This window comes from Arachis duranensis, chromosome 4, assembly GCF_000817695.3.
Source record: "Arachis duranensis cultivar V14167 chromosome 4, aradu.V14167.gnm2.J7QH, whole genome shotgun sequence".
In the NCBI taxonomy this organism is placed as follows: Eukaryota; Viridiplantae; Streptophyta; class Magnoliopsida; order Fabales; family Fabaceae; genus Arachis; species Arachis duranensis.
The window spans coordinates 20,385,300-20,396,513 of NC_029775.3; positions in this window are offsets into that span (position 1 = coordinate 20,385,300).

Consider the following 11,214-nt stretch of genomic DNA (forward strand, 5'->3'; position numbering starts at 1 on the left):
ACAAAGGCGGCTGAATCCAGCCATGAAGGAGGTTACTAGAGGCTGTGATTATTTATCCTATTTCTGATAGCACCCTGGATGAGCCCTGTCCAAGTTGTCACCAAGAAGGGAGGCATGACAGTGGTTTATAATGAAAAGAATGAACTGGTTCCTCCAAGAACAGTTACAGGGTGGCATATGTGTATTAACTATAGAAGACTCAATACAGCCACCAAAAAGGATCACTTTCCTTTACCATTCATAAATCAGATGCTAGATGAATACTACTGCTTTTTGGATGGCTATTCAGGTTACAACCAAATTGCAGTAGATCCTCAAGACCAAGAGAAAATAGTATTTACATGTCCATCTGGAGTATTTGCCTACAGAAGGACGCCATTTGTTCTGTGCAATGCACCTGCAATCTTTCAGAGGTGCATGCTCTCTATCTTTTCTGATATGGTAGAGAAATTTCTGGAAGTCTTCATGGATGACTTCTTAGTATTTAGAGACTCATTTAGCTCATGTCTTGACCATTTAGCACTTGCTGAAAAGGTGCCAAGAGACCAACCTGGTTTTAAACTGGGAGAAATGTCACTTTATGGTGACTGAAGGAATTGTCCTTGGGCATAAAATTTTGAACAAAGGAATAGATGTGGATCAAGCTAAGGTAGAGGTAATTAAAAAATTACCATCACCTACCAATGTTAAGGTAATTAGAAGCTTTCTGGGGCATGCAGGATTCTATAGGAGGTTTATAAAGGATTTTTCAAAAATTGTAAAACCTCTGAGCAATCTGCTAGCTACTGATACACCCTTTGTCTTTGACACAGAGTGCCTGCAGGCATTTGAGACCCTGAAAGCTAAGCTGGTCACAGAACCAATTATTTCTGCACCAGACTGGACATTACCATTTGAACTAATGTATGATGCCAGTGACCATGCCATTGGTGCAGTATTGGGACAGAGGCATGACAAGCTTCTGCATGTCATTTATTATGCCAGCTATGTTTTGAGTGACGCGAAGAAGAATTACACAACCACAGAAAAGGAGCTGCTTGCAGTGGTTTATGCCATTGACAAGTTCAGATCTTATTTAGAATGATCAAAAGTGATTGTGTACACTGATCATGCTGTTCTAAAATATCTCCTCACAAAGCAGGATTCAAAACCAAGACTCATAAGATGGGTGTTGCTTCTGCAAGAGTTTGATATAGAAATAAGAGACAGAAAAGGGACAGAAAACCAGGTAGCCGATCACCTGTCCCGGATAGAACCAGTAGCAGGAGCGTCCCTCCCTCCTACTGAGATTTCTGAAACCTTTCCGGATGAGCAACTCTTTGCCATTCAGGAAGTACCGTGGTTTGCAGACGTTGCAAACTATAAAGCTGTGATATTCATACCCAAAGAGTACAGTAAGCAACAAACAAAGAAATTAATTTCTGATACAAAGTACTACTTGTGGGATGAACCATATCTCTTTAAGAGGTGTGCAGACGGAATAATCCGTAGATGTGTACCTAGAGAAGAGGCACAGAAGATCCTATGACATTGCTATGGATCGCAATATGGAGGATATTTTGGAGGTGAGCGAATAGCCACTAAGGTCCTCCAATATAGCTTCCACTGGCCTACTCTCTATAGAGACTCCTAAGAGTTTGTATGTAACTGTGACAGTTGCCAGAGAGCTGGTAATCTACCTCACGGTTATGCCATGCCTCAACAAGGAATTTTAGAGATTGAGTTGTTTGATGTATGGGGAATTGACTTCATGGGGCCTTTTCCACCATTATATTCAAACACTTATATCCTGGTGGCAGTAGACTATGTTTCTAAATGGGTGGAAGCAATTGTGATGTCCACTAATGATACTAAGACAGTGCTGAAGTTCCTCCAGAAGCATATCTTTAGAAGATTTGGTGTTCCTAGAATACTGATCAGTGATGGAGGCACCCATTTCTGCAATAAACAGCTTGACTCTGCTTTGGTCTGATATGGAATTAACCACAAAGTGGCAACCCCATATCATCCACAGACAAATGGGCAGGCTGAAGTCTCAAATAGAGAACTAAAGAGAATTCTGAAACGGACTGTAAATACCCGCAGAAAGGATTAGGCAAGAAGTCTGGATGACGCTCTGTGGGCATACAGAACTGCATTCAAGACTCCTATACGAACCTCTCTATACCAGCTTGTATATGAAAAAACCTGTCATCTGCCAGTGGAGCTGGAACACAAGGCCTACTGGAAAACCAGGTTCCTAAACCTTGATGCCAAGGTAGCTGGAGAGAAAAGATTACTCCAGTTGAATGAGCTAGAGGAGTTCAGACTCAATGCTTTCAAAAATACAAAAATTTACAAGGAGAAAGCAAAAAGGTGGCATGACAAGAAGCTGTTATCCAGAGTCTTTGAGCTAGGACAAAAGGTTCTGTTGTTTAACTCTAGACTCAGATTGTTCTCTGGGAAATTAAAATCTCGATGGAAGGGACCATATGTGATTACAAGTGTGTCACCATATGGATATGTAGAGCTTCAAGAAATTGACTCTAACAAAAAGTTCATTGTCAATGGACAGAGAGTCAAACATTATCTTAAAGGAAATGTTGAGCAAGAATGCTCAAAACTGATACTAGATTAAAGCTCAGTAAAGTCCAGCTAAAGACAGTAAAGAAGCGCTTGTTGGGAGGCAACCCAGCCATTAGCATAAATCAGATGTTTATAACAATTTTATAAGTCATTTTATTTTGTTGTTCATGTTTGTTAATACATTTCAGTAAATAATTCAGAAAAATAAAGGTTTAGAACATAAAGCAGAGGAATCACAGAGAAAAAGAGCTCACTGGCGTAAAAATGCTAGTAAGGAGGCATTTTGGGCGTTAAACGCCAGAATGGGCACCATTCTGGGTGTTTAATGCCAGTAAAGGTAGCATTCTGAGCGTTTAACGCCAGAATGAGCAGCATCCTGAGCGTTCAGAAAAACCCCCAGTGACAAAGGATTTCTGCCGTTTAACGCCAGCTAGGGTACCTGGCTGGGCGTTAAACGCCCAGATTGGCCAGCAAATGGGCGTTAAACGTCAGAATGGATACAATTCTGGGCGTTTAATGCCAGAACAGCAGGGGGAGGGGAATTTCATTCCCAATTCAAATTTTTTTCAAATTTTCTTGTTTTAATTCATAATTTTCTGCATAAACACATTACAAATCTTCATCTTTCAATTGCCAACTTCAAAAATTATTAATCTTATAAATTCTTCTTAATTCTTTTTTAATTCTTTTCAATTCCTTTTCAAAACGTTTTTAAATCTCATTTATCTTTCCAAATCTTTTTAAATCATCCATACTATCTTTTATTTCTTAGATGCATCAACAAAAATTCAGATTTCAATTCCTCATATCTTTTTCATATCATGTTTATCTTTTATCAATCATATCTTTCTATCTTTTTTTTTCTAAAATTTCGAACCCTTCCCTCCCTCCCCTTTAAAAGCACGTTCGTCCTTCCCCCTTGAGCCATCATTCGAATCTATTTCTCCCTCTCTTCCTCCTCTTTCTTTTCCTTTGCTTGAGGACAAGCAACGCTCTAAGTTTGGTGTGTTTTTCTGTGATCACTGACCAAGATAATGGCACCTAAGGTCAGAGAAACCTCTAGAAAGAGGAAAGAGAAGGCAATAGCTTCCACCTCCGAGTCATGGGAGATGGAGAGATTCATCTCAAAAGCCCATCACTAGAAAGATGATGGATCAAACAAGAGAGCCCACTCATGGACCTCAACAAGAGCATGAGAAAATTTCTCATCAAAAAATTCCTGAGATACCTCAAGGGATGTATTTTCCTCCACACAACTATTGAGAGCAACTCAACACCTCTTTAGGAGATTTGAGTTCCAACATGGAGCAACTAAGGATGGATCACCAAGAGCACTCCATTATCCTCCATGAAACTAGAGAGGACCAAAGAGCCATGAGAGAGGAACAACAAAGGCAAGGAAGAAACATTGAGGAGCTCAAACACTCCATAGAAACTTCAAGAGAAAGAACTAGCCGCCATCACTAAGGTGGACCCGTTCTTTAATTTTCTTGTTTTTATTTTTTTGTTTTTCAATTTTTATGCTTGATATTTTATTTATGTTTGTGTCTTCATTACATGATCATTAGTATTTAGAGTCTATGTCTTAAAGTTATGAATGTCCTATGAATCCTTCACCCTTCTTAAATGAAAAATGTTCCTAATTACAAAAGAACAAGAAGTACATGAATTTCGAGTTTTATCTTAAAATTAGTTTAATTATTTTGATGTGGTGGCAATACTTTTTATTTTCTGAATGAATGCTTGAACAGTGCATATTTTTTATAGTGAAGTTTATGAATGTTAAAATTGTTGGCTCTTGAAAGAATAATGAAAAAAGAGAAATGTTATTGATAATCTGAAAAATCATAAAATTGATTCTTGAAGCAAGAAAAAGCAGTGAAAAATACAAAGCTTACGAAAAAAATGAAAAAAATGAAAGAAAAAGAAAAAGCAAGCAGAAAAAGCCAATGGCTCTTTAAACCAAAAGGCAAGAGCAAAAAGCCAATAACCCTTTAAACTAAAAGGCAAGGGTAAAAAGGATCCAAGGCTTTGAGCATTAATGGATAGAAGGGCCCAAAGAAATAAAATTCTGGCCTAAGCGGCTAAATCAAGCTGTCCCTAACCATGTGCTTGTGGCATGAAGGTCCAAGTGAAAAGTTTGAAACTGAGTGGTTAAAGTCGTGATACAAAGCAAAAATAATGTGCTTAAGAACTCTAGGCACCTCTAACTGGGGACTCTAGCAAAGCTGAGTCACAATCTGAAAAGATTCACCCAGTTATGTGTCTGTGGCATTTATGTATCCGGTGGTAATACTGGAATACAAAATGCTTAGGGCCACGGCCAAGACTCATAAAGTAGTTGTGTTTAAGAATCAACATACTAAACTAGGAGAATCAATAACACTATCTTAATTCTGATTTCCTATAGATGCCAATCATTCTAAACTTCAAAGGATAAAGTGAGATGCCAAAACTATTCAGAAGCAAAAAGCTACTAGTCCCGCTCATCTAATTGGAACTAAGCTTCATTGATATTTTGGAATTTATTTTATATTCTCCTCTTTTTATCCTACTTTATTTTCAGTTGCTTGGGGACAAGCAACAATTTAAGTTTGGTGTTGTGATGAGCGAATAATTTATACGCTTTTTGGCATTATTTTTACATAGTTTTTAGTATGTTTTAGTTACTTTTTATAATATTTTATTAGTTTTTATGCAAAAATCACATTTCTGGGCTTTACTATGAGTTTGTGTGTTTTTCTGTAATTTCAGGAATTTTCTGGCTGAAATTGAGGGACTTGAGCAAAAATCTGATTCAGAGGCTGAGAACAGACTGCAGATGCTGTTGGATTTTGACCCTCCTGCACTCAAAGTGGATTTTCTGGAGCTACAGAAGCCCAATTGGCGCGTATCAATTGCGTTTGAAAGTAGACATCTTGGAATTTCCAGCAATGTATAATAGTCCATACTTTGCCCGAGATTTGATGGCCCAAACTGGTGTCCAAACGCCGGTTAGAGACCCTTTTTTGGCATAAAATGCCAGAACTGGCACCAAAACTGGAGTTAAACGCCCAAACTGGCACCAAAACTGGTGTTTAACTCCAAGAATAGCCTATGCACGTGGAAGCTTCAATGCTCAGCCCACGCACACACCAAGTGGGCCCCGGAAGTGGATTTTTGCACTATATGCACTTAGTTACTTATGTAAACCTAGGTTACTAGTTGAGTATAAAAACTACTTTTAGAGATTTATTTTGTACCTCACGACATTTTTACATTCCTTATTGTATCTCTGACGGCATGAGTCTCCAAACCCCATGGTTGGAGGTGAGGAGCCATGCTGTGTCTCAATGAATTAATGCAATTACTACTGTTTTCCATTCAATTACGCTTGTCTCTATTCTAAGATATTCAATCGTACTTCAACATGATGAATGTGATGATTCGTGACACTCATCATTATTCTCAATTCCATGAACGCGTGCTTGACAACCACTTTCGTTCTATCTGAGCTCAACGTAGTCATTGGGCGATAGCTTGAGTGTGTATCTCTTGGACTTCTGATTCACGAATTGATTGCCTCTCCTAACAACAGAGCATTCAAATCCGTGAGATCAGCATCTTCGTGGTAGAGGCTAGAATCAATTGGCAGCATTCTTGAGATCTGGAAAGTCTAAACCTTGTCTGTGGTATTCTGAGTAGGATCTGGGAAGGGATGACTGTGACGAGCTTCAAACTTGCGACTGTTGGGCGCAGTGACAGTGTGCAAAAGGATAAATGGATCTTATTCCAACACAAGTGAGAATCGACAGATGATTAGCCCTGAGGTGAGAACCGTAGCCGGACCATTTTCACTGAGAGGACGGATGGTAGCCATTGACAACGGTGATCCACCAACATAAAGCTTGCCATAGAAAGAGCCATGCGTGTTTGGAGAAGAAGGCAGTAGAAAAGCAAAGATTCAAGTGATAGAGCATCTCCGGAACCTCAACCTGCTTCCCATTACTGAATCACAAGTACCATTTATTCCATGTTCTTTTACTTTTTACAAATAAAACTAAGAATTGTTATTGATATCCTGACTAAGAATAATAAGATAACCATAGCTTGCTTCAAGCCGACAATCTCCGTGGGATCGACCCTTACTCGTGTAAGGTATTACTTGGATGACCCAATGCACTTGCTGGTTAGTTGTGCGGAGTTGTGAAAAGTGTAATCACAATTTCGTGCACCAGGAGTTGAATAAGATCCTACAACTCAAGTAATTGTTATCATTAACATTCCTATTTATGTTGTTATTGTTGTTGTTTTAGCATTATGGATGTTATTGCTATCACAGATTATAAAGACTACAAAAAATATCAAGAAAGGACTTCTGAGGACTAAAAGTGAAAGGCACAAAAGTTCCCTATCAAGAGAATAACTGCATCCACTATTGCTACTATTGCTGCTCCACATCCATTTGAGATTTTAAGAGAGACTATTTAGAGAGTTAGTGCAGCAACCTCTGCAAAATTGACCTCCTTCATAAAGTTTGTTCCAACTTCAGGATTCAACCACTGAGAAAAAAACCTTCATAATATAGTTTTGTTTTATAACTTGTAATAGTCTAGTTAGAACAATGTGTAATCTTTTGAGTTAATGCTGTTGTGGTTGAATGCTATGGTTAAACAATGTTATATTTTTTGTAGTGTAATTTTTAAAACCTATATGTATGGTCTTTGCTGTTGTTATAACCTATGATGTTTTGGGTTATGATAATATGTTATGCACTATGTGCTTTAGCACAAACAATACTTATTTCATGCTGCTGTAAATGTTATGTTAATTTAAATTGATGTTTAGCTTTTTTGTATGTTTTGATTTATCTCTTTTTTGTTCAATTGATCATAATTTTAGAAAAACAAATGCAGCATTCAAGAGTTGAACTCATGCAAAATTAGCATTTAATCATTGCATTTTCATCAAGATATTACATAGCACTTAAGAAATTTAAAATTTCATAATATAATCATCATTTATTGATTATAAAACCTAACAAGCTAAAACTTAAACACACACCAAAAGCAACTGCAAAAGCCAACAAGACCATTTTCACCATCTTCAAGGTCTTAACATCACTCTCCAAACTTGTTATCTCCAATTGAACTTATGCAATTTTTTTTTGCAAAATAGGTATTGCACAAACTGGTTTTCACATCCATCAGTCCAGCAAAAAAAATTACAATGGCATCCATACTGTAAAGTAACAAACGCAGGTGAATCCAATCTCAAAGTGGAACCATCTTAACATTTTCTTCAAAGTCATAACTTTACCTCATAGTTTGGATAACCATAAAATAGTCTACCAGAATTCTCTGCCGTCGTTGAGTACTTCATCATTGTTCGAGATCCGCAATCATAGAAAATAACGTTCTTACCTCCCATATTGCGCATTCCATTGTTACTATAAAGTCTCTCTGCAAAATTTCCCTACTTGAGCTACTTTGGCCTCTCTTCTCATCTCCCATCATCACTCACGCAGACGAGAAAATAAGATAAACTGGAAAACCATAGAGAAATCGAATAAGAGAATATAAGAATTTGGAATTTAGGGTTTTATACTGAAAGATGGACTAATTTGGATATTATTAAGCAATTTTGGATATCAATTTAAATCACATTCAACATTCGTACACATCAGCATACAGTTGGAATGCCCACCTAGCACTTCACGTTCTACATCATTGACGTTTAAACGGAACTTCTTTGAGGGACTAACGGAAATGTACATTTTGGAATTTTAGAGATTTAATTGGTCATTTATGACAGTGAAAGACTAAATTTGGTAAAGATTTAAAATTTAAGTACCATTTTGGATATTTACTTTTTCTTTTTATTTGTCATTCTTATTGTTATTTTTCGATTATTTTTAATAAGTTGTTTGCTAAATAAAAAAAGTGTTTTTTTGTTATTTACAAAAAATATAATATTTATTTTTTTTGTTATCATATTTTCAAATCATTAAAGGACTGTTTATTGATAACATATTTTAAAGATTTTTTGTCAATGAATAAATCTTTCGAATACTAAATTGATAGTTAACCGTATATATATTAATTTTTAATGGGATACCATCAACTCTTGCATGATGCAATTCTGGCACGCCTCTATTAAATAGACAATAAGAGGTAGTTGCAGAGGAGATTGCGAAACTAATAACATTCTTTTCATTTCTTTTTTATCTGCCAATCTTATGGTTATTTTTCGATTATTTTTAATATATTTTAAAAAAAAATATAGGGAGCCAATACATGTTCTATACAATGCATACAATGGGGTTAATTTTAAATTAAAATTAAAGTATCGGATGTTTATTAAAGCTGTTCACATATACTTATTTTAGAATAGTAAAAGTGTATTTGTGTGAACAATTTTAAGTATTTTAAATTGGATGTGTAGGATATCAGATATTTATTATCCCTATTATCCGGATGGTTATTCTGGATAGTATGGATGTATTGTGTTTGATAAATTAGTAGTATTTTACCCTCAATGTTTAAACTTGTACGATAGCGGATGGTTACTTCTTCTTATCGGGTCAAAAAATCAGCCTATTATACACATTGTATATTTATTCCATTGACTTTTTAGCAGAATTCTTCTTGAAAATACTTATCACTTGTGCTAGGTCTCATGGTTGACAAATTAGGATTATAAAAACAAAATCTACAATTTGGAAATAATAAGGGCTAATACACCATAGGCCACATTTGTTCTTATACATTCACACATAAAAAAAAATTAATGCAAACCATTTTGTGGATTATATGAAGTGGGTCTTAGGTGATTCTTACGCCTCAATGCTGGGCCTTGTTAAAAATACTAAGAGTGGAAGACAAAAAAAAATGCCAAAACCATCCCAAAATTAAAATACAAATGTGAGAACTTAATTAATGTTGCTATCTATTATCTATTATATATTACTAATTTTAAGAACAAAATGTGCCTAATGTTATTCTCTCATTGTAATTGAAATCAAATTTTTTTTTCCAAAATTAAATAACTCTCCCTTCTTCTCTCTTCTTTTCCATATCTCTCTCATTCCTTCAATCACTCTATCTCTCTTATATATCATTATCAATGACTAATTATGAATTTGACAATCAAAATATACAACATAACATTCTCTAATTGTATTTAAATTAAATTAAAATTAAAATTAAAATACTAAAATTAAAATATAGCTATATTATATATTATATTTATATATTATTAACTAATTTAATAACTAAAATGTGCCACATGACATTCTCTTATTAAAATTTAGAGAAAATATTTTCCTCTAATATTAGTAAACATCCTTCTTATATTTTCTTATCTACCTCTCTTTTTTTCTATTTCTCTCTATCCTTCTCACTCTATATATAATTTATAATTCATATTTTATATTAGTAATTTCACAAATCTATCTATTATATCTATTATATATTCTATTATATATTACTAATTTTAAGGCCAAAATGTGCCACATGTTACTCCCTCATTGCAATTGAAATCAAATCTTTTTTTTCTAAAATTAAAAAACTCTCCCATCTTCTCTCTTTCTTTCTCTATCTCTCTCATTCCTCACTCATTCTATCTCTTATATATCATTATCAATGACTAATTATAAATTTGACAATCAAAATATACAACATAACATTCTCTAATTGTATTTAAATTAAATTAAAATTAAAATACTAAAATTGAAATATAGCTATATTATATATTATATTTATATATTACTAACTAATGTAATGACTAAAATGTGTCACATGACACTATCTTATTAAAATTTAGAGAAAATATTTTTCTCTAAAATTAGTAAACATCCTTCTTATATTTTCTTATCTACCTCTCTCTTTATTTCTATTTTTCTCTATCTATATATAATTTATAATTCATTATATACATATGTTTTATTTAAATTTAAATTTTTATTGCTTATCTTTTTGATATATATTTTTACTTCTTTTCTTTTAAATATTTATTATATATAATTTAAAAAAATACTAATGTTGTGATTAAAAGTTAGAAAATCAAGATTTAATTGTTTTAAAAAAATGAGTTAATTTTATAACTATCAATATAAATTTTTTTATGTTAATATCTAATTATATTTTTATTGATATAAAAAATATATTATTTTTAAATAGCAAGTATAAAGATTAATTATTTCTATTTGAGCAACAAATTTAATACCTAATCAAATATAAAAATATACACGTTAAATTCTTTTAAATTTTAGATAACAAATGTTAAATTTAAGTAAAAAAAATTAAACTCTTTCGTTTGAAAATAATAACTAAAATTTTTACTATTTAATTTTGTTTAAGACTCTAGTCTTTTTAGCCGACGAAAATTTTTGTCCCTTATAACCATTTTATAAAAATAGTTTAATGCTATACATTTTTCGTGTCATAATCTATAATACTAAGACCTATATAATTTTAAAAAATTTATATTTCCGTAATAGTATTACGAGTAAAAATACTAGTTTGATCTAAAATCTTTGAAGACTAATGTCCGAATAAAAAGCTAAAGAAAAATATATGACTAACTAAAGCAAAAGATTTGAATAATAGCCGAGGCTTTATGTGAGAGGAGATAGAAGACTGTTTAATTTTAAGAACAAAAGATAAAAAC